General features: G+C 49.5%; 1 protein-coding gene across 1 annotated transcript in view; it reads right to left on the bottom strand.

The window, feature by feature from the left end:
• Positions 1-7,015, bottom strand: part of Rph3al (rabphilin 3A like (without C2 domains)) — a 136,849-nt gene extending 129,834 nt beyond the window's left edge. The window contains exon 1 of the mRNA XM_052195381.1: positions 6,958-7,015. The gene's annotated coding sequence lies outside the window, so the exon portion shown is untranslated. The remainder of the gene's footprint in view (positions 1-6,957) is intronic.
• Positions 7,016-22,762: the final 15,747 nt, after the last annotated feature.

Here is a 22,762-nt window from a genome sequence, read left to right as displayed (position 1 = left end):
CTTAACAGGCTCTAGAATCACAATGGAGACAAGCCTCTGGGCACATCTGTGAAAGATTATCTTGACCGGGTTAACAGAGGCAAAGGATCCTTCTTAACCATGGGCAGTACCATTCCCCAGGCTCTGGTCCTGGACTGCATAAGAGAAAGCTAGCTGCATACCAGCAGTCACCCCGTTTCCTGCTTGCAAAAGTCCATGACCAGCTGCTTCCTGCTCCTCCAGCCTCTCTCTCCCTGCCAATAAACTCAAACTGTAAGACAAGCCCCTCCTTCCTTAAGTTGCCTTGTAGTCGTTTCGCTGAAGCAACTGGGGGAATCAGTACAGAAAACCACTACCAAAAGTTAGGCCACTAATAAAACCAAGGAAGCATCTTACCTCCCATTCTAAACCAAAATAAATTCAGATAAGACTGGAAAGGAACTCAAAACAGAATGGAAAGGCTGAACTTCCAGAAAGAATCCTGAACCAGTGAGATCTTGCTCTGTGGGGCAGGCAAGGCTGGGCCATCCAGGATACACACAGTAAGACCCTGTCTCCAAAACAAAAACAACGAACTCCAGGGCTGGATTACAGCTCCATGGTACAGGGCTTGCCTAGCATGTGAAGCCTATAGGTAATCCCTAGCACTAGAAAAAGAGAAAAAACTAAAATAGATTATGCTCTGCTGTGGTTTGAATGAAAATGGCCCCTAAAGGGCCACAGGGAGTGGCACTATTGGGAGACATGGCTTTGTTGGAGGAAGCAGGTCACTAGGAGTGGAATCTGAGATTTCAGAAACTCAAGCCAGGCTTACTGGCTTACTCTTCCTGCCGCCTGCAGATCTGGATGTGGAACTCTCAGCCACCTCTGCAGCACCATGTCTGCTTACATGCTGCCACGATCCCCGCCATGACGATAATGAACTAAACCTCGGAACGGTGAGCCAGCTCCAATGAAATGCTTTTCTTCATAAGCGCTGCCATGTCAAGGTGTCTCTTCACAGCAATAGAAACCCTAACTAAGACGTGCTCTTAAAATGGATGAACTTTATAATACATGTTCCTCAGAGACTAACAATAAAAGAGTACTTGCCTAGCATGCCCAAGGTACTGGGTTTGATTTATAACCACACACACATACACACACACACACACACACACACACACACACACACACACAGCATCCACAGTGATCATCCTTTCTAAGCCTTGGAACCCATGAATGTACAGCCCAGGCCCTGTGAAATGTCTCCATGGTTTCAGCCTGCACTATATATCTTTGTTGTCATTGTTTATCTTTCCCATTAAATCGCAGCCCACCAGTGAGATGGGCTGTCCCCATCACCGTGAGCACTCAAGCCAAATCAATGGTCACCTTGTCATAATGGAGGGGACTCCTGAAGAATGCAGGAGGCTCTTTAACTCCGAGATGCTGCATCTTGGTGAGGCAGAGAATCCATGGTCAGTGACTTGGGGCCAGCAGAAGAGCAAATCTCACAAAGCCTAGCATCAACTCCACTGCTCAGATGGGCCACGCCCAAAGACTGAAACCACACCAACAGGTGAAGGAGGCAAAACCGCTATTGACATGACAGGGCACCAATTACAGCTCTCTTCCTTGGCAGGCAAACACCAGCAGCTTCCTAACTGTGCCACAACGGTCATGCGGACATGTGACTGACTGCCCAGGGTCTAGGGAGTGCTTTTACGTAAGGTGTCCACACGGTACCTGCAGTCTTACATAAGGCACTCGGGTATTTTTAGCATCGTGGAAATGCAGTGTGAACAGAGGGGCGCTCTTGAAGCACAGCTGGGCTCTGCAGTCGGCTGCAGGCCTTGCAATGCTCTTTTGCCAACAGCTCGCTCTGAGGTCTGAGGTCTGGGCCAGGGTTCCTAGAACATCCAGACCCAGATCCTGAAGTTCCTCCAGGAAGACCCAACCCCTGGCAACCAGCCGGTGTGGATACCCTCAGCCGGTGTGGATACCCTCACCCGTTCACCCCTGGCCCATCATGGGAGGAGGATGAGGGCAGTGTCCATGCCACGTAGCCACCTTCTAATTGGCATGGGCCAAGTAGCCACTTACTAGGTAAGTGAGCTCCCCTAATAGACAGAGGCAGTGCTGTGCAGAGGGTGCAAGCAGAGCTAACCCTGGCTCTCCCGGCACCCCATCCCCAAGCCAACTCCTTCTAGAACATGGAAGTCCACTCTCATGACACCTCCCACTCTCATGTCACCTCCCACGTGTCACCAAAAGCCAAGGTTGTAGTGAAGTGAGGTGAAATGCGTGGCTCTTCTGTAAGAATTGTGCTCACAGCCCAGGGTTCCGCTCACTGCGGCCCTTTCTCTGTTTTAGTGTATTTTATTGACGTATACTATATACCTGAAAGGACACACAAGTGGATTCTGAGCTTAGGGCATAGCTCGGTTGTTGAGTCTTTGGTTCCATGCAGAAGACTCCGAGTTCTGTCCTCAGTAAGGGGTGGGGGATTAATAAATTCTGACAGTATAAACACAACACGTGACCAATCAAATTAAAAGAAAAAAAAAAAAAGGCTAGTGAGGCCAAGGCAGGAGGATTGGTTGAACCTGAGTTCAGGGTCAGCCTGGGCTACATAGCAGGCCTTGCAGCTATCCTCCTGCCTCGGGGGTAGCACTACACTAGCTTGTTGCTCTGATTTCTGCTTGTGTGACTCATGTGGCTGTTAACTGCTCATTCTGGCCTGCAATGGTGTTGTAGTGTCTACACTTGCCCCAGTGTCTAAAGGCTCTGAATCCTTGCTGGTTTAATTGGTTATTTACCAATGCCAGCCTGAACCCTCTCGGGAACATGGCTTTCTCTTGCCCACAAAGAGGCACTGGTACAGTGCTGGAAAACCACTGCTCTACACCTGGAATCTTAGAGAAGCTGGTCTGGTCAGCCTCCCTGTTCACATTCCAGTTTTTTGGTTTTTTTGTTTGTTTGTTTGTTTTGTTTTGTTTTGATTTTTAGGTTTTTCGAGACAGGGTTTCTCTGTGTAGCCTTGGCTGTCCTGGAACTCACTCTGTAGACCAGGCTGGCCTTGAACTCAGAAATCCACCTGCCTCTGCCTCCCAAGTGCTGGACCTCTGGAGGAGCAGTAAGTATTCTTAACCACTGAGCCATCTCTCCAACCCCCATATTTCCTTCCCTTTCTTTTTCTTTCTTTTTTTTTTTTTTGGTTGTTTAAAGGTTTTTTATGACTTATTTGTTTATTTATTTTTGGTTTTTTGGATTTGTTTTTTTTGAGACAGGGTTTCTCTGTGTAGCCCTGGCTGTCCTGGAACTCACTCTGTTCGTGGCTGGCCACGAACTCAGAAATCTGCCTGCCTCTGCCTCCCAGAGTGCTGAGATTACAGGCATGTGCCACCACCGCCTGGCGACTTATTTATTTTTATATGCACTGATGTTTTGCCTGTGTGTGTGTTTGTGTATGTGTGTATCAAACCTGGAACTGGATTTACAGACAGTTGTGAGCTGCCCTGTGAGTGCTAGAAATTGAACCAGGGTCCTCTGGAAGAGAGAGTATCCAGTGCTCTTAACCACTGGGCCGCTTCTCCACTCCCACATCTGGCCCATGTTAATGGACTGTGATTACTGCCTAAAGCATCCCCGTCTCCCTCACAATCTGAGGTGCCCTGGGCGTGTCCATGAACAAGGCCTGTAGACGGCAGCCGAAGAGAGCTGCCTTGCCCACCCCGAGGGCTTGCTGTGCCTCTTTCCTGACAAGCATCCAAGACAGCAGAGCTTTTCCCATGGAGCCCTGAGTGTCACTCATAAACGTGACCTAAACCAGGGTCATCACCCTGGGGTCATGACTAACGGCGTGCCAGCTGCCTGGCTTCAACCTGCTGGGACACAAACAGTACCCAGAAGTCACTGGTTTGAAGAAACAAAAGAATTTAATATCTACACAAAAGAAGAGCAATGCGGAATATTTAATTTCGTCAGGCAGCAAAGACAGAAAAAGACCCTCCAAGCACACAGTGCAGAGACCTGGGAGCAGGAGACAGGCCGCACACTACTGGTTACTATGGTAACAGGATTTCACAGCAGGAGCTCATTTTAATACGATAGTGACCTGCAAGAGAAGGGAAAGGGGCCTCCTAAAGAAACTTATTTGAAAGTTCAAAAGAGAGACTGAAAGTGTCCCTAGGGGATGGGCACCTAGAGAACTCTGGAAGGGCAGACCTAAGGGCCCCCACCCCCTACCCCACAGAGCTCTTTACTCCACAGCTCTAAAGCCAGATCAGAAACAGCTTGTTTCCAAGACTTCCCTGATTGATGTCACAACCTCTGGAGTCAAGGATCCCATTACCTATATGTCTGTTATCAAGTCCTTTCCTAGAGTCCAGAAGAGTCCCAAGCCACCAGTATGTCCTGCACACCAGGGCCAAATACTGAGGGGACACTGGAGATGTGGAACACCTACGCCTTCAGGGCAAACAACAAATCCTTGTATCTAAAGGCAGCTTGGAGCCCGCAGGACTGAATTCCACCTCAGCTCTGCCCACCTGCACACAAGCTGTGTAAGTCAGTCAGGTCCCTGGCCCCCTCTGAGCGTGCTTCCTGATGGGCAGAATGGAGCCAATAATCCTTAGAGCCACCTCTCTGAGTGCCTCAAGAACACAAAGACCAGGGAAGGCCTGGACCCCTTGGTACAGCGCTCAATTCAGGACCCAGAATGTCCACTCTTGGTTAAGAAGCCAAAAGCAGAGAGCACTCAGGATTTAAACAGCATAGAACACCAAGTAGGCAAACCACTCGTGAGCCTAGAGGAGCAGAAGGCCAAACATCTGGAAGAATCAGCAGCTCTGCTCTCTGAGGGAGATCTAGTTTGAGCAGGACTCATGCCATGGGATGGAAAGTTCTCAGAAACTTGGGGGCACTTCACTGAACACCTACAGTCTGTGCAGTGCTAAGGATCCCAAGAAAAAACAGAGAGGCTGTATGACAGCTGTGGATGCAGAGTTAGGAAAGGGGTCCTGGGTCAGTGGGACCTGAGCCAAGTTGTCTAGGGAGGGACAGGGTGACTGACCGACCGTGAGAGACAAGAGAAAAGATCCAGGATTAGAAACCAGTGTGAACATAGCCCAGAACTGAAAGGCCAGGAACCCAGTATAGGAGCTGACCCCAAAAGGCCTGAGGAAAACCAGAGACCCTAAGGATTTCTTAGGGGTCAGTTATTTAGTCAAGAGCCGCTCCTTCTAGGGGTGACATGTCAAGATTGTTTGCCGTGCGCGGGCTGACAGCTGAAGTCTGTATTCTAGCCCACATCATTCCAGGTCAGGGCCAGCCGGTCCCAGGGCGGAGCACTCAGAGGCAATGTAATCTGACAGAATGAGAAGGGTTCCTGTCTGAGACACCCGTCCAGACTCAGCCTCTCTTCGAGTGAGAGTGGGGCACCCCAAAGAAAGTCTGGACAGAACTGGGCATGTAGTAGTATGACCCGGAAGCCATGAGCTGGGCCTGGGAAGCAGAAGCAAGAAAAGAGGGCTGAGAAAGAAACAACTGGGAAAGAACAAAAGGAAGGGAGGCCCACCCAGAAATAAGACCACCAGTAGGGAAGGCTGCTAAACAGACACCAGCACCACCACCACCCTTGCAACCCCCGGAACAGTCTGGGCTGCAGAGTTAGGAAGGAGGACAGCAGCAGGTGCAGAGCACTCGTGGAAAGAAAATGCGAAGGCGAAGGCGACAGCAAAGCTTACAGCTCACCTCACAGTGCTACTTTTTTCAGTTGGGAACCAAGGGGCTGTCAAAGGCAGCGATGGGAGGCGCAATCTCTCCAAGAGGGGGACAGACAGAGCCTGAACTATAGGGGCTGGCTTCTCTAAGAGGCGTTCGTTCGCTTGCACTGGGGCCTCAGGGGTGCCCCTTTCCCTCCCCTCCCCTCTGCTGCCGCGAGGATCAAAGCTTCCCGGCGGCACAAAGCGACTGACAGCGACTTTTCACCTAGATCCCACTGGCTCAAATCTCACCGAGATCCGGTTTCCACTTTCAGCATCCCACTTTTCCCGGGGGGGGGGGGGGCGCTAAGGTGTATCAGACACACGGGTGGAAAATCGGGTCGCTCTGCCCTGCTCCATCTCGGGGTTCGCGGATGACCTGAAGCCCCTGGGAGCGGGAAGGGTCGCCACCCTGAGCTCCTGGAGGCGCCCCGAGTGGATTGAAACACTTCCCCAAACTTGTCTGACCGCGGGGAGGGGGCTTCCAGGGGCAGAACCGGCTGGCATGGAGGACACCCTCCACCCTGCATCTGCACACCTAAGGGCTCCACGTGCTTTCGGATTCCCACTCATGAACGCCAGCCAGCCCGTTTGAGCCGAGCGTCCCGGGCCAAGGGCACCCCACACAAACGCCGGTCACCGAAAACATTGGATCCCGCCCACCCTACCCCGGCGGGGCACTGAGGGACTGCGACGCCCGCCAACACCTGCAGGCCCCACCCACCGCCCGCGCGCGCTCGCTGGGCTCCGCACTTGTTGACTCACTCGCGGGCGCGCTCGCCCCAGCGCCGCCTGCCGTCCGCCCCTCCCCGCCCCTCCCCCACCGGCCGCCCGCGCCCGGCGCCGGGGCCACACCCGGGGCCGCGCGAAGTACACCCTCCGCTCCGGGCTGTGGGCTAAATCCCGGAATAAGAGCGCGTCGGCGGAGCGGACGGCAGCGCTGTCCCGGGACAGATCTCGTGCAGCCCAGAGTCTCCGGCAATGGGGGGGGGGGGGGAGGAGGGAGAGGGGAGGGGGCGGGCAAACCCAGGAGGGCAGCTGGGCGCCAGGCCCTGCCCGCGCCCAAGCGGTGCTCAGGAATGGTCACCCCAGGTTCCGACATCTACAGGATCAGAGCTCTAGCTCCGGGGCCATCGCGTGCACGCGTTCTGGCCCCCATCTTAGAACCAAACACACACACCGGGGGTCTGGGCCCCGGAAAGGGGGGTGGCCCCACTTTAGCTACACTTACCTGGGGCTTCGCCCCGGCCGGGCGCGCTCCCTGGCTGCCCTCTGGCGGCCACTTCTGGTACCCGGAGCGCGCCCCGCCCCGGTCCGCCCCTCTCCGGCCCGGGACCTGTTCCTGCCAGCTGAAGAGCCCTGCCTGCGGCCATCTGATAGGCACCATCCCCTTTAGATGGCTCTTCTTGGCACAGAGTGGATCTCAGGGGCTCCTTTTAGTTACAGATAACGAACAGCTCCGACTTTTCCTTAAGGATCCTCAAGCCTCTTCTAGCAACCCCAAAAGGCAAAAGATAGGGTTTTTGGAAACCCAACGCAGGCTGGTGTTCAGTGTGTGTTTGTGGAATGAATGACCGGAGGAGGTGCGAATGGATGCTACAGTCGGCAAAGGAAGCAGCCACCCAGAACCTAAGCTCTTGTCTGCATTGTCTTGACTCTGTCCATTCAAAATGATGAAGCTGTATTCATTTCCAGCCGCTATAAGCCCGAACGGTGCATATGCATCCAAGCAGAGGGGAGACATCTCTCCAGCCCCTTAGACTAAACGTTTAAGAAAAAAAAAAATCCTGAGATGGCCTTGGACATCAGTAGCCCGGTGAAAAGCCTGGAACTCCTGGTTGTCATATTAACTCAGCAGCCCCGATTAGTCCCTAGGTCGTATCGACTTTCATCTGGACTCTGATCTTCCCTATGGGAAATGTGATCTTGTGTGAATATGAGCGACCTGCCAGGAAACTTCCTGTAGTAGAGATGTTGGATGGCTGCACTAGCCGCTAGGAACAGGGACTGAATGTGTGACTTTGATTTAATATAAATTGCCACTGTGTCTCAGGCAGTGATGTCTGAGCAGTGAAGTCTTCTCTGAGGAGGAAGAGAAGACTAAGAACTGAATTCAGGGAAGCCCCTAACCCGAGGCCGCCAGGTTGTATGGGTCAGTAGTAAGAGTTAGTAATGTCATAGCCTCCATCCTGGTCATTTCCCTAATCCTCAGATCTCAAGGATGCAGGGTTATCTGTCCACCCACAAGCTCCCTTCTAGGAGTCCCTCACAGGACAGCACAAATAACCTGTCACAGCGCATTCGGTTTCCGAGGTGACCAGCCTCTTTTAGGAAAACAGGCTTGAGAAATTGGTTGATACCCGGATTGCTTTGTGAGGTGTCTTGCTTCAGTCAGCGCTTTAGCCTGCAAATGTTTTCCTCCTCCAACAAGCAAGGCTTCTAGCAGGCGCTTGTGGTACTTCAGCCTTGTGCTTGGGTTGGACTGAGGAGAGGACTCTTGCCAGTTTCCTTAAAGCTTTATTTCCTAGGTACCTCACACAGTCTCCCCCCTCCTTCTTCCCTCCCCTCCACAGCAATATAACCATCCTTATACAACCAACTGTCCTTGTTTGGCTGCTACCTGGGGGCATCGTGTATATGTGAGGAGACATAGCCTAGGCCTCCCGCCCTGCTCCCATGTGAAATGGCCCCATCCTCACTGGTGGCTCCCTCACCCCCACTGAATGGGAAAGGGGACATACTTCCCACATTCGTGTCTGTCTGTCTGTCAGAGGGCCCACAGATGTGAATATAGTCGCCGTCTTAGGCCAATCACCAGCTGCGCGGGCTCTCTTACTCCAAGTCCTTCTGTTCTTGCCAGCGCGTCTTCCATGGTGCAGGGGAGCCTCCTCTACAACCACTTGGCAAAATTCACAGTGGCCTCATCTGTGTTCTTTGATCCAAGCAAACTTTTCTTTCTTAGATTACAGATGGGGTCGGAGTATAGCTCAGTGGGTGGAGAGCCTTTTATCTTTTAGCTTGAGAGAAGAACAAAAACTGGGGCACAGCGTCTAGCTGACGTCCCAGCTATTCCGCAGATCAAGGCTAAAGTAAAGGGTCACAAGTTCAAGGCCAGCGAGGTCAGCCTGGACAAAATGAACAGTAGAGCAAAGACCTTGTCAAAACAAAGCCAAAGGAGATCACTGGGTCCATTTTTAAGATCCTGTATCCCTGGCTGGCCTCAAGCTCTGTATCTAGTAGAGGGTGTTCTTGAACCTCTGACCTCTCACTTCCAGCTTCTCAGCGCTGAGATTTTGGGCCTGTGCCAGCAAGGGTGCTGGAATCAAAGGCAGAGTCTATGTGTGTGAAGCAAGCACCTTACCAACTGAGTCACATCCCCAGTCCTTCTCCTCGCCAGCTGCAAATCCACCTGTTCTCTAAAGAAGGCAGACACTTCATTCACTGTCAACAGAATGCCATTGTTTTGCAACAGAGAGTAATTATGTTGAGGTACTAGGGACACAGGTGAACAAACTGGTAGGGCTTCTGCTCCCCAAGAGCTTTCGCTGGAGAGATGAGGACAGACTCAGCTGAGGAAGGAAACACCGAAGTCTGGCTAGCTAGGACACTTCCCCCACCTCACAACTCCGACTGGAACCTCCCAGTGAGATGGATAGATGATAAGGGACTTTGCCAAGACTCCCTGGGAGGCCAAACTGGTCCTTGGACCTTAACTCCCCCGCCCCATCCTCCCTGCTCCCCACCCCCCAGCCATCCCCACCCCCATCCCCACTGCCACTGAGAGCTGCCCCACTCAGCTCCCTGGGAGGGACTTAAGAGCAAGCAGGCTCAGCTTTAAGACCCTCCATGAGTCCCCCTCACCATCACACCACCAGAAGACCCTCCCAGGCTGTCCAGGCTGTTTGGAAGGGCAGCTCCCTGGCAGAGTGTCATCGGAACTGCTACCCCTGTAGACACAGAGTGTGGGGGAGACAATGCTTTTTGAGAATTGGGCCTCTGTTCTGAAGCTTAGGACAGGCACAGAGGTAGAGCAGGGCCACGGAGCCACCACACTGTTGCATTTTCAGCAGGGAACTCCTGTATCATAGGGTTATCCTGGCCGTCGAGGGTTGTTTAGCAGCATCCCCAGCCTTTGGTACTAAGTAGTAGTATAGACCCGCTTCTGCCACTCGGGTTATGACAATGGAAAGTGCCTCTAAACCGTGTTAAATGTCCTCTGGAGGTCACCTTCCTTTCACACCAACAGCCTCTTCCCGGTGAGAACCAAGTACCCAGGGCCACTTTCCAGCCTAGCCGATTATGAAAGGGAAGGTGTGGAGCTGGCCAGCTTGCAGTGGCAGGGCAGAGCCAGTGGGAGAGAGCGAGGCTATCTCCATGAGACATGCCCAAAGGCCAAGAGTGATCTGCAGACAACAGCTGAGGTCCAGCAGTCATGAAGGATCCCAGGTCAAGGTGCCTGGGGCCCAGGAACCCCAGGCTGTAGAGGTTGAGGGGTGACCTCTCTAGGCAAGTACTCAGAAGGAGTCAAGCAGCTGTCTCAGACCGTCAGGGGCTCCTGGAGAGGCCCAAAATCTTAAATCTGAAGGACACATATGAAGGAAGGCAAAGCCCCTTCTGCTTTACTGTAAGGGAGACAAGATTTACAGATCTGATGGATTAAATTAGGGTCTGGAGGGAAAATGTCCATGTCAAACCCAGAACCAGTGACTGTAACCTGTTTTATTGAGAGAGAGAGAGAGAGAGAGAGAGAGAGAGAGAGAGAGAGATCAAATGTGTTGGTGCACACCTTTAATCCCAGCACTTGAGAGGTAGAGGCCAGCTGATCTCTGAGTTTGAGGATAGCCAAGGCTACACAGAGAAACCCCCTCTCTCTTTTTAAAGATTAATTAATTAATTAATTAATTATACAGCATTCTGCCTGCATGTATGCCTGCAGGCCAGAAGAGGGCACCAGATCTCACTATAGATGGTTGTGAGCCACCATGTGATGCTGGGAAATGAACTCAGGACCTCTGGAAGGGCAGCCAGAACTCTAACTTCTGAGCCATCTCCACTGACTGCATCTTCCAGATGGACCCAGGTTCAAATCCCAGCATCCACATGGCAGCTCACAACTGCCTATAACTCCAAGATCTGACAGTCTCACATAGACATACATATAGGCAAAATACCAATGCATATAGAATAAAGGTAAATAATTTTCTAAAAAAAAAGTTTCAGCAGACCTTAAATTACGCATTTCACAGTGAGATATCCTCAATATCTAAACCCCACGAGAAGGATCACATGTGAGGGTCAGGCATGTGAAAGTGGAGACAGACACTCAAGGGATGAAGACACACAAAAGCCACCAAGAACTGAGAGGAACCAGGACAGTGGCTCATGCCTGCAACCTCAGAATGGAGGGGAGCTGTCGTGGCGTTCAAGGCCACTCAGGTACAGAGTAAAACCCTTCTCAAAAAATAAGGGGCAGTGGGGATTGGAGAGATGGCTCAGTGGTTAAGAACACACCCTGCTCTTGCAGAAGGACCAAGTTTGCTTCCTAACACTCATCTCAGGTAGCTTATCACCTCCTGTCCTGCCTGCTCCGAGGGGGCCTGTTGCCTCTGACAGGGCCTGTTGCTTCTGGCTCCTGAAAACACCAGTGCTCACTTGCATATATAATCTCTCTCTCTCTCTCTCTCTCTCTCTCTCTCTCTCTCTCTCACACACACACACACACACACCACATTTGCACATAATTTGATATTCCCCCCCCCCAGGAGAGGTGGTAGTAAAGGAGAGGGCTCAGTCAATAAAGTGTTTGCCACATAATCCTGAGAACTGGGGTTCAGTCCCATCACCCACATATAAGCTGAGAGAGGCAGGCGTGCCTGTAATCCTAGTGCTGGGGAACAGAGGCACAAGTATAAGCCTCGTGTGACAGGTCATGGAGAGCTTCTCCTGGAAACCCTAGGGCAGAGACATGAAGGAGGGGTGGGAGTCTGCAGGTGGGCCCATGTTGGGAAGAGCATGAACGAGAAGCAATAACCCAGAGGGAGCAAGCAGAAGGCTGGAATATTCTAGAACTGGGCAGACCAAGCCGAAAGCAAAGCTAGCAAAGATTAATGTGAGGGGCCTGATAATCAATGGCCACTCGTCTAGACACTTACAGTTTTGAGGGGCCAGTAAGAAATATCAGAGCTGAGGATCTAACTCAGTTGATAGAATGCTTGCCTGTGGCGCACAAGATTCTGAGTTCATCTCCAGCGTGGAGTAAAATCAGGCATGGTGGTAACACGCCTGTAATCTCAGCACTTAGGGAGGAGGTGGGGGAGGGTCAGGAACCCTGAGTCATCCTCAGCTGTATAGAGAGTTGGAGGCCAGTCTGGGCCACTTGAAATCTTGTCTCAAAGCAGAGAACCAGTAAGGGGTGGGAAGGCCCTCTTTCCTAATGAATCCACAAGACAAGGATAAATACATATCAGATCCCACAGGTGAGATCTCTTGCTAACTGAAGACTATAAATATGCATGAGTAACACATCCTCATTACAGAGCTTCATATATTTGCAAGTGCCCTTGATTTACATAATCCACAATCTGTGCACAGACGCCCAGATGTTAGGTTATAGGCATGCTCCTATGAGCAGAGATACTCTGCTGGAACTTAATGATTGTGTCTCAATTCTCTTCTCCTTGCCTTGAAGCACTGGTACCCTGTTGGCCCATAAATAATAAACCTTCTCCTCTATGCTGACTGTGACACACACACACACACACACACACACACACACACACAGAGTAGAAGACAAATCAATCTAATTTTTACATTTTAAAAAGTCAGGTGGGACTAGAGAGATGGCTCAATGATTAAGATCACTGGCTGCTCTTCCAGAAGCCCTGAGTTCAATTCCAAGCAACCATATGATGGCTCACCACCATTTTTAATGGGATCTGATCCTGGCTTCTGGCATGTAGGTACGCATGTCAAACAAAAAGTCAGGTGAAACCACCATTTATATGTGTCTGCTCCCACTGGCTCCTGCTGTAAGTGTTTGGGGCTGACGGTGCTGCCTGTGACTGCTGATTTATTCCTCTGCAGCATTCCTGGGACATTATCTATGGAGCAGTTGGTGTGCAGGCCCAGCAGGCCTCCTTCCTCCATAGTTGCCAAGGACTCTGGCTTAGCAGCTACATGAAAGGAGGAGAAGGAGAAAGAGAAAGAGCCGGAGTCAGGCATGGCGGCATACATCTGGAGTCCCAGCATGAAGATCAGCAATTGAAAGCCACCCTCGGCTAAATAGTGAGTTCAGATTCTGCTTGAGCTAAATGAGTCCCTGTCTGTAAGGAGAAAGAGAGGTGAAAGGGGGAGAAAAATCACAAAGCAACAAGAAAAACAAGTCTTCAGAAGAAAACAAAACCAAAACCAAAACAAAAGTTGTTACTGAGGAACTGGAGAGACGGCTCAGCAGTTAAAGAGCACTTGCTTAGCCGGAGTTTAGTTCCCAGCACCCACGTGGGCACTCTCAACCTTCTGGATCTCCAGCCTGGGGGATCAGAAACCCTCTTCTGCCCTCTGCAGGCGTCAAGCATACACCCCATACATTTACACACATGTAAGCACTCACAAACACATACACATAACATTTAAAAAGTCAATCTTTAAAAATTGTCACAGAAGAGTTTGCAATCCCACCACAACTATGCAACTCCCATTCACACAGCACCGTGCTACTGCAGGCCGACAGGCAGGGATCACCTACCTGGCATCTTTCTATAGTAAGATCTCCAGCTTCCACTCCATGGAGGCGCCAGCCTGGAGGGATGGCAGCAAAGAATAAGCCCTTTAATCCCCTAATGGAATGGGCTCAGGTCTCCCTGTTCAGAAGGCTAGAAGTGGGAGCAGCCAGAGCAGGAAAATTGGCAGAAACACACAGGGTACCCCAAGAGTGCAGGCGTCTCTAATGATGCATGCTGTGCAGACTAGCACCCCACGCCACATCACTGGCCTCAGAAAGCCCTACAGCAGGGATGCAGGTAGCCCAGGGTACAGGCAGATAACCAGCTCCCTGTGGAGCAGGCGTGAGGGGGAGGAGAGAGCCCCTCACCTGCATCCTCGAGAGCCAAGAACCCTGGGGCAGCTGGAACCCAGGCTTTTCTACCCAGCTTGCTTTTATTTTTAGAACCACTTTAGATATATAGGGGGAGGGGAGAGCAGACAGCATAGAATTTCTGTATCTAGTACCTACCTATACACAGAGAGAGAGAGAGAGAGAGAGAGAGAGAGAGAGAGAGAGAGAGAGGAGAGGGAGGAAGGAAAGAGGGAGATTTTACTGAGAATCCCCTATCATTATGGTACTGTGTTATAACTGGTTTTTGGTTTGGTTTGGTTTAGTCAGTGTACCCTATGGTCCAGGTTGACTTTGAACTCCGGATCTTCCTTCCTCTCCCTCCTGAGCTCTGAGCTGGCAGGCTTGGACCAGTTCACATTTGTGATCATGAATGATCCAATACTGATACATGCTTACTAACTAGTTCACTCAGATTTCCTTTGATGGAGCCTAGCGTCCATTTTCTGTCTGTCGCAGGATCTCTTCTGAGATGGCAGTTAATTTAGTCATCACATCTCCTTAGTGGCCTCCTAGCTGTAACAGCTTCTCACACTCATTGCTTTGATGACCTTCGCCAGTTGAGATGTATCAGAGGCTGTTTTTATTAGAATCTGTCTGATAGTTTTCTCATTATTAAGACTGGACCTAAACATTTAGAAGAGCCTTTCTTATTTCATCACAGAAGTTGTCTTAATTAGCATTTTATTGCTGTGAACAGACACCATGACCAAGGCAACTTTTATTAGGACAACATTTAATTGGGGCTGGCTTACAGGTTCAGAGGTTCAGTCCATTACCATCAGGTACAAGCATGACAGCATCCAGGCAGGCACAGTTCAGGAGGAGCTGAGAGTTCTACATCTTCATTAGAAGACTTCTAACCAAATACTGACTTCCAGGCAGCTAGGATGAAGGTCTTAAAACCCACAACCACTGGGCGGTGATGGCGCACACCTGTAATCTCAGCACTCTGGGAGGCAGAGGCGGGCAGATTTCTGAGTTTGAGGCTAGCCTGGTCTACAGAGTAGTTCCAGGACAACCAGGGCTATACAGAGAAACCCTGTCTCGAAAAAACCAAATCCAAAAAACAAAAACAAACAAAAAACCCCACAACCATAGTGACACACCTACTCCAACAGGGTCACACTTAATAGTGCCTGTACTGAGCATATACAAATCATCACAGAAATGCACATTATCTGGCTGGAGAGATGGCTCACTGATTAAACAGCAGAGCTGAATTTGTCTCCACATCAGGTGGCCCATAAGCACCTGTAATTCCAGGTCTGATGCCCTCTTCTGGTCTCCATGAGTAGTACACTTTCATTCACTGTGTGCACATCCATACAAACACGCACAAATAATTTCTTTTTTGTTGTTGTTGTTTTGTTTTGTTTTGGTTTTGGTTTTTTTTGGTTTTTCAAGACATGGTTTCTCTGTGTAGCTCTGGCTGTCCTGGAACTCACTCTGTAGACCAGGCTGGCCTTGAACACAGAAATCCGCCTGCCTCTGCCTCCCAAGTGCTGGGATTACAAGTGTGCACCACCGCTGTCCGGCTAAATAATTTCTTTTTTTGGTTTTTTGGATTTGGTTTTTTTCGAGATAGGGTTTCTCTGTATAGCTCTGGCTGTCCTGGAACTCACTCTGTAGACCAGGATGGCCTCGAACTCAAAAATTCACCTGCCTCTGCCTCCCAGAGTGCTGGGATTACAGGCGTGTGCCACCACCGCCCGGCTAAATAATTTCTTAACATTTAAAAAATTTATATTTTGTAAAAGAGTGAATATTATGGACATGATTTTTTTTTTACTGTAGATGACCTTGATCAGCTGGCTGAGGGGATGCCTGTCGGGTTTTTTTCTACTACAATGTCACTCTGGTACCCTTCCCCTCTTTGGAAAGAAGCCCTACCAGTCTACACTGGAAGTACAGAGGTGTTTCTGGTTTTGTTTGTTTGCTTGTCTATTTATTTATTTGCATTTTCTTTTCTTTCTTTCTTCTTGCTCTGGCCCTGCTTTCTCTAAACCAAAGATGTATTTATTTATTATGTGTAAGTACACCATAGCTGTCTTCAGATACTCCAGAAGAGGGCATCGGATCCTATTACAGATGATTGTAAGCCACCATGTGGTTGCTGGGATTTGAACTTAGGATCTCTGGAAGAGCAATCAGTGCTCTTAACCTCTGAGCCATCTCTCCAGCCCTTTATTTACCTTTAAAAGACCTGGTTTCTTTATGTAGCTTTGACTTTCCTGGAACTCAGTCTTTAGGCTAATCTGGCCTCAGACTCGGAGACCCACTCCCTTTTGACTCCTGAGCCCTGGAATTAAAGGTGCGCACCACCACCTGCCTTGGTGTTCTCCTTGAGGTGAGGATCCACATAACTGTTGGCAGCTTTGTCTGCTCCCTGCTTGGTACTCAAAATAAACGGAAATTTACTTTTAGATTGGGTTATATTCCAATTCCATTTTGGTTTTTGCTTCTATTCCCCCAGCTTTGACTATTGGACGGTCTCTTAGCCATGCTTCCCACTGGCCTTTGATTCGTCTTCACCAATGTAGGGGTTGGGGGTTTGGAGAGGAGATCTTGGAATATTGTTACTTTCTGGCATTAGAAGATGCTTGAGGCTCCTTTTGTATGTTTTCTTTCCCTGGTTCTAGAATGGATCATGTTTTCAAGGAGCTGGGCTCCTTTATTGGAGACTGGCACTGGCATGGGTGTCCTCTTTGCTAGAGGACCTACTTTTACTCCTAGGACTAGGAATCAAACCCAGGGCCTCATGCACGCTAAGCACACCCTTACCTGGGAGCTATGCCCCAAGCCCTATCCGCTTTTCATCATTAGTTTTACCAAACCAAGGCAGGGTTTAACCTGCTCAGTACACGATCTTGTTTCTTGGAGATTGTGCTTGGAATCAGGCTACGGAGCCCCATATTCCAGGCTGTAGACGGGAGGTTGGACTCAAGGTCTCCCACCGGGCTGAGGAAGTTGTAGAGTGATCTTCGAGCCAAGGTAAAAGTTGGGGTGCTTCTGAGATAGCCAAGCAATGATCCAGTCAGGAAAGGCAAACGGGACAGCCAGAAGATAAGTGATCCCAGGAGAGAAAATAGCAGGGCGCATGGGCATAGTGATGCCAGTTCTAGGGTGTGACCCCAGGACCAAGGTGTGTGACTGGGATGGCCATTGGTGGCTATTGAATGTGCATGTATCTATCTGAGAAACTTCTTACACTTTAGATACTTTAAACCCTTCCTTCCTTCCTTCCTTCCTTCCTTCCTTCCTTCCTTCCTTCCTTGTCTTTGTCCAGTGGAGTTGAGCCCATGACCTTGTATATCCTAGACACACACTCTGCCCTGAGCTCTAGCCTCAGCCCCCAACCCACCTGATTTTCTTTTAACTTTAAAATTTTTAAAGACAAGGTCTTTTTGCTTTGTTTTTTGTTTGTTTTGAGACAGGGCCTCTCTATGTAGTCCTGGCTGGCCTAGAATGCTCCATGTAGACCAGGCTGGCCTCAAACTCACAGAGATCCACTTGCCTCTGCTTCCCAAGATTTATTCATTTATGTATTTTATGCATATGAATGCTTCATTGTATGCCTGCACACCAGAAGAGGGGATCAGATCCCATTATAAACGGTTGTGAGGTACTATGTGGGCGCTGGAACTGGACTCAGGAGCTCTAGAAGAGAAGAGCAGTCGGTGCTCCTAACCACTGAGCCATCCCTCCAGCCCCTTAAGATAGGCTCTTGTTCAATACCCAAGCAGGCTCCTTGAACTTGTAATCCTCCTGCCTCAGCCTCTAAAGTAGATGAAATTACAGGCCTGGCCCCTGACTCAGCTCTGTTCTGGTATTTATCTCCCTCTTTCCTTCTGTACCCCTTCTAACAGGATCTCTTATATCTTGGTAGCCAAGGATGACCTGAACCCTGACACACACACACACACACAAACACACACACCCCGCCTCCTGCTTGCTGCTCCAGGTGCTGAGATTATGAAGGGCATGCACCCAGAACCTCAAGTCTTTAGCTTTGCTTCGCTTAACACTTTCCAGGAATTTCCCTGGGAAACTGAACCCTTGGGGCTCCCTCTCTGCCTGGGAACCAACAACCTGCAGGACTCAGTCACACGACAACTTTCACCAGCAAAGCCTGATTCTATTTCCTCCTTTGGAGGCCTCCTGTGGGGACAGGAGCATAAATCAATAACAACTATTTCAGATAAGTCTGTTAGAGCTTTCTCTTCCGGAAGCAGCCTTGGGTGGTGGTGATATCGTGGGCACAGCAATCAGCGCTGAAGGAAGCTAAGGTTCAAAGAGGGCTCAGCTCCCTCTTAACCACACACGGTGAGGCGAATCGCTGTAAACAGCTGCATGAGAGGTCCCAGGTGAGAGGGTCCCAGTCTCCTGGGACTTGCAGTGTGAGAAGGCTTCCAGAAAGAGTTCAGAGGGCAGCGTGAGAAACAGCCAACGGTGTTCAAGAACACTCCTCACAGAACCTGGGTTCATCATGCTCTGATGTCATCTCGACCTCCTGAGGTCATCTGGTGAGGTAGTTATTCCTCCCATTTTACAGGTATAGCAAGCAAGGCTGTGGTCTTCTGGGATTACTTACCCAAGGTCACAGAGCTGATAAATGCTAGTACCAGGTTTCCAAGTGTGAAGACTCCAAGGATGGCCCTTGACTCGCTAACAACTGCCCAATCAGTGCCAGAGAAATTGTGTCTCCTCTGCTGGTCTAGGCAGGGGGAAAGTCCCTCATCTAGCCCCTCCCAGGACCAGCCTCCCTGGGAAGAACAGACTGGCGTGAGCGCTTTGCTTGGCATGACTGAACAGGTGGCAGGTAGCATTTTAGATTGTCCACAGTTACACAAAGACAATCAACCACCTCTGGGCCCTGCTGAAATAGTCACTAGGTCATTGCATTGTGAGGCAAAGTCCCCACAAACACACCATAGATCTGGGACTTGGATGCCTGGCCAGGCAGCCAGTGTCAGTGTCATTAGCTTTAGCAGATGTCACAAAATGTTAGCATTTTTAAAAAGTGTTGGTTTTGCCAAGGTTAGTGGAACAATTCTTGATCCCAGCACTCAGGAAGCAGAAGCAGGCAGGTCTCTGAGAGTTGGAAGCCAGTCTGGTCTCCACAGTTCCAGGCAAGCCAAGGAAGGCTAGGAGTCCTTATCTCACAAACAAACAAACAAACAATCTTTGAAAAGTTAAAAGAAAGAAAGAAGGAAAATTTGAAGAATACAAAGTAAAAATACTGGGGTTGGGGAGGTTGCTCAGTGGGTAGAGTTATTGCGAAAATTCTTTCAGTGGGGGATCTGTAAACAGTACCTACCTCCACCTCCTAAGGACAGATTAAAGGACAGCTTAATAGTTTACCTGCAGCCCGGGGGGGTGGGGTGGGGGGGGGTGGAGGTGGTGTTGGTGGCGCACGAATCCCAGCACTCTGGGAGGCAGAGGCAGGCTGATTTCTGAGTTCAAGGCCAGCCTGGTCTACAGAGTGAGTTCCAGGATAGCCAGGGCTATACAGAGAAACCCTGTCTCGAAAAAACCAAATCCAAAAAAACCAAAAAAATAAAAAATAAAAAATAGTTTACCTGAGGGAACCAATGACTTACTGTGCATACTTGGCATGATCAGTGACTTCCTTCCCAACTTGTATTTACTAACACACACTCCCCCACACACATATGAACATGCACACGTACATGCACACACATACATACACACCACAGAATTATGGCAAAATTGCATACAGCTGCCGGAAGGAACAGCCAGATGTCAGCAGTCACACAGCCCAGTTGCGATGATGTTTTGCAGACAGACAGATGGTGTTATAAAGACTTTGGCTTGGAGGACAGAGCTGGATAACAGGACAGCTAAGTCTATGTGGTGAGACTTGTCTCAAGAAAACAAACCCAAATGGGCTGAGAAGATGCCTCCGGGGTTAGTAGTACTTGGTGCTGCTCTTGCAGAAGACCTGGGTTGCATTCCCAGTAACTACATGGCCACAATAGTCTGTTACTCCAGTTTCAAGGGATCTGACACTTCCTTCTGGCCTCAAATAAACCAAAAAGCAAGGTAAAGCTTGACAGACCTCTGTCTGATACACACACACACACAGAGAGAGAGAGAGGGGGGGGGGGAGAGACAGAGAGACAGAGAGACAGAGAGACAGAGAGACAGAGACAGAGAGACAGAGATTCAGAGACAGAGAGGAAAGAGAAACAAAGATCCTTATTGAGAATTCCTTATCATGATGATACTTTGATTTTTGTTAGTTTTTTGTTAGTTTAGTTGTTTAGTTTTAGACAGTGTCTCCTGTGGTCCAAGTTGAGAGAGGAGAAAACTGCTACAGAAAGAACCCAAATTCACCTTAGAACAGACACTTAGAAACTGCTTTTGCTGCTGGGCAGTACTGGCTCACACTTTAATCCCAGCACTTGGGAGGCAGAGGCAGGTGGAGCTCTGTGAGTTCCTGGTCTACAAAACCAGTTCTAGGACAGCCAGGAGAACTACACAGAGGAACCCTGTTTCAAAACAAAGGAAGGGAGAGAGAGAGAGACAGACAGACAGACAGAGACAGAGAGAGGGAGAGAGAGAAAGTAAAAGAAAAAGTAAAAGAAAAAAGAAAAGGGCTGGGGAGATGGCTCAGTGGTTAAGAGCACTGCTCTTCCAGAGGTCCTGAGTTCAATTCCCAGCAACCACAGGGTGGCTCACAACCATATGTAATGGGATCTGATGCCCTCTTCTGGTGTGTCTGAAGACAGCTACAATGTACTCATAAATAAGATAAATAACTTTTTAAAAAAGAAAAAAGAGCTGGGGTGGTGGTGGCACATGCTTTTAATCTCAGCACTTGGGAGGCAGAGGCAGGTGGATTTCTGAGTTGGAGGCCAGCCTGGTCTACAGAGTGAGTTCCAGGACAGCCAAGGATACACAGAGAAACCCTGTCTCAAAAAACAACAACAACAAAGATAAAAAAGAAAAGAAATTACTTTTGCTAAAGACTTGGCATTCAGTCGTTGCCCTAAACCTGCAGCACCTGACATTTAAGGAGCATCAAGGCATTGGGGCTGATGGGTAAGCACAGCTTTATCATTAAAAGCAAAAATTACTTGCAAGCAACAGGGAGACTCCCAGCAGGACAATATCCACTCACAGGAAGGAGGGCTGTTCCTGATGATGTCTACGCCTCACCCAGGTGTGCTCTCCTGGGGACTAGTTTGCTGTTTTAGGTGACCACAGTGATTACAATGTCTCCAATCAGAAGTGAGACAATGTAGCTCAAGCCCTCACTGTAGCAAAGACTGCTGGATTTCGCAGCTTCTCTTCCTCTGCTCCAGTTTTTCCTCAACTTAAACTAAAGTTCATGTCAGGGCTTTGAATGTGAACCTGGGATAACTGCACCCTTTTATCTGTGCCTCTGCCCAGCATGCCACGCTGGTTACATCTGCTTCCATTCCTTTTTGCCATTAATGCTCATGTGTGCATACACGTGTGTGATTATGCAGGATGTATGTGCATGTGTGCATGTGTGTGTACATGGACACATGTATGAAGGCCAGAGGTCACTCCAGATGTCTTCCTTGACCATGCTGCACCTGGAGCTCGCCAATTCCCTGGGTTGGCTCCAGAGAACTCCAAGAACTTACCTGTCTCTCGCCCATAGCCCTGGGGTTATAGACAACTCCCAAGCCAGGTTTTTATCGAGTGCAGACCATCCTCAAGCTTGTCTGGAGGCACTTAACTGAGCCATCTCAGCCCCTTTAACTGGCATACTGTGATTACTGTGATAGGTGGCTTCGACTACATTGTTGGGCCCTTGAGCTGGCTCAAACTTCCCAGTACTCTTAAATTCACAATAACTCAAAATATGCTCAATTGTAACTGGATATAACTGGACCAGGACACAGCCTCATGGAATGAGTGGGCATCCGGGTGACTTCCCATGTGAACTGTGCCCACCTCTCCATACCCACCCCAACCCCTTCCTAACAGACCCTTGCTTGGCCTTGCCAAATTCCACTGTCCACATCGTTTTCTGGAGTCCCAGATCTTGCCTAGCCAAGGCCACAAACCCTCAAAGATAAGGTTTGAAAATGTCAAAATCTGGAGGTGGGCTGAGGCGACAGTGAGTCCTTCCATCCCCATCGTTAACTAAGCTTTGTTTCTCTGTTCTGGTGGCTAAACACACCAGGAAGTCACAGGGCAAGCCAGGTCTCAGGTGGAGAACAGGAAGCAGCAGTAAAGCTGTGGTCCTGAGGGAGAAGGGAGGAGGACAAAAGGAGCTGTATTGTTTTCTGGGGCCTCCACAAGGAAGCCCTGCAGACAGGCCTCAGACAGGGTGACCAGCACTTATTAAGCAAGATTTATGTTGGCTCTGTGCTCTCTAGTCAGGATACCTGAGATGGAGGGACCACAAGCTGGCTTCTTCTAAGGTCTTGCCTTAACTTGTTGATGGCTGTCTACCCTTTTGTCTCCTCTGCATATGACTTATCATCAGCCCCCATTCATCTTGAAACAGGTTCTTCCTTTATTGCTCAGACTGGTCTCAAATTTCTGGGCTCTGGCAATCCTCCAGCCTCAACCTTCCAAGTAGCGGGAATCACTAGTACATTCTGCAGCATTTAGCTTCAGGGTGCTACACCATCTAAACCTTTACTGGCCCTATATCCAAATGTGGTTACTTAGCAAAGTGCTCGGGGCTAGGACATAGAAATTAAAGCAGAGGAAGAATCTGGTTCATAAGAGAACTTTAACAAGAAGTGTAGGTTGGAAAAAGTAAAATTCCAGGGGCTGGAGAGCTGGCTCAGCTGTTAAGAGCACTGACTGCTCTTCCAGAGGAACTGGATTTGATTCCCAATACCTATAGGGGTATCTCACAACTGGATGTAACTTCAAGTCCAGAGAATCTGACACCCTCTTCTAGTCTCTGCCA

This window comes from Apodemus sylvaticus, chromosome 10 (assembly GCF_947179515.1).
Source record: "Apodemus sylvaticus chromosome 10, mApoSyl1.1, whole genome shotgun sequence".
NCBI classification, from domain to species: domain Eukaryota; kingdom Metazoa; phylum Chordata; class Mammalia; order Rodentia; family Muridae; genus Apodemus; species Apodemus sylvaticus.
The sequence above is the reverse complement of the archived record's forward strand: the minus strand, read 5'-3'. Positions and strand labels throughout refer to the sequence as shown.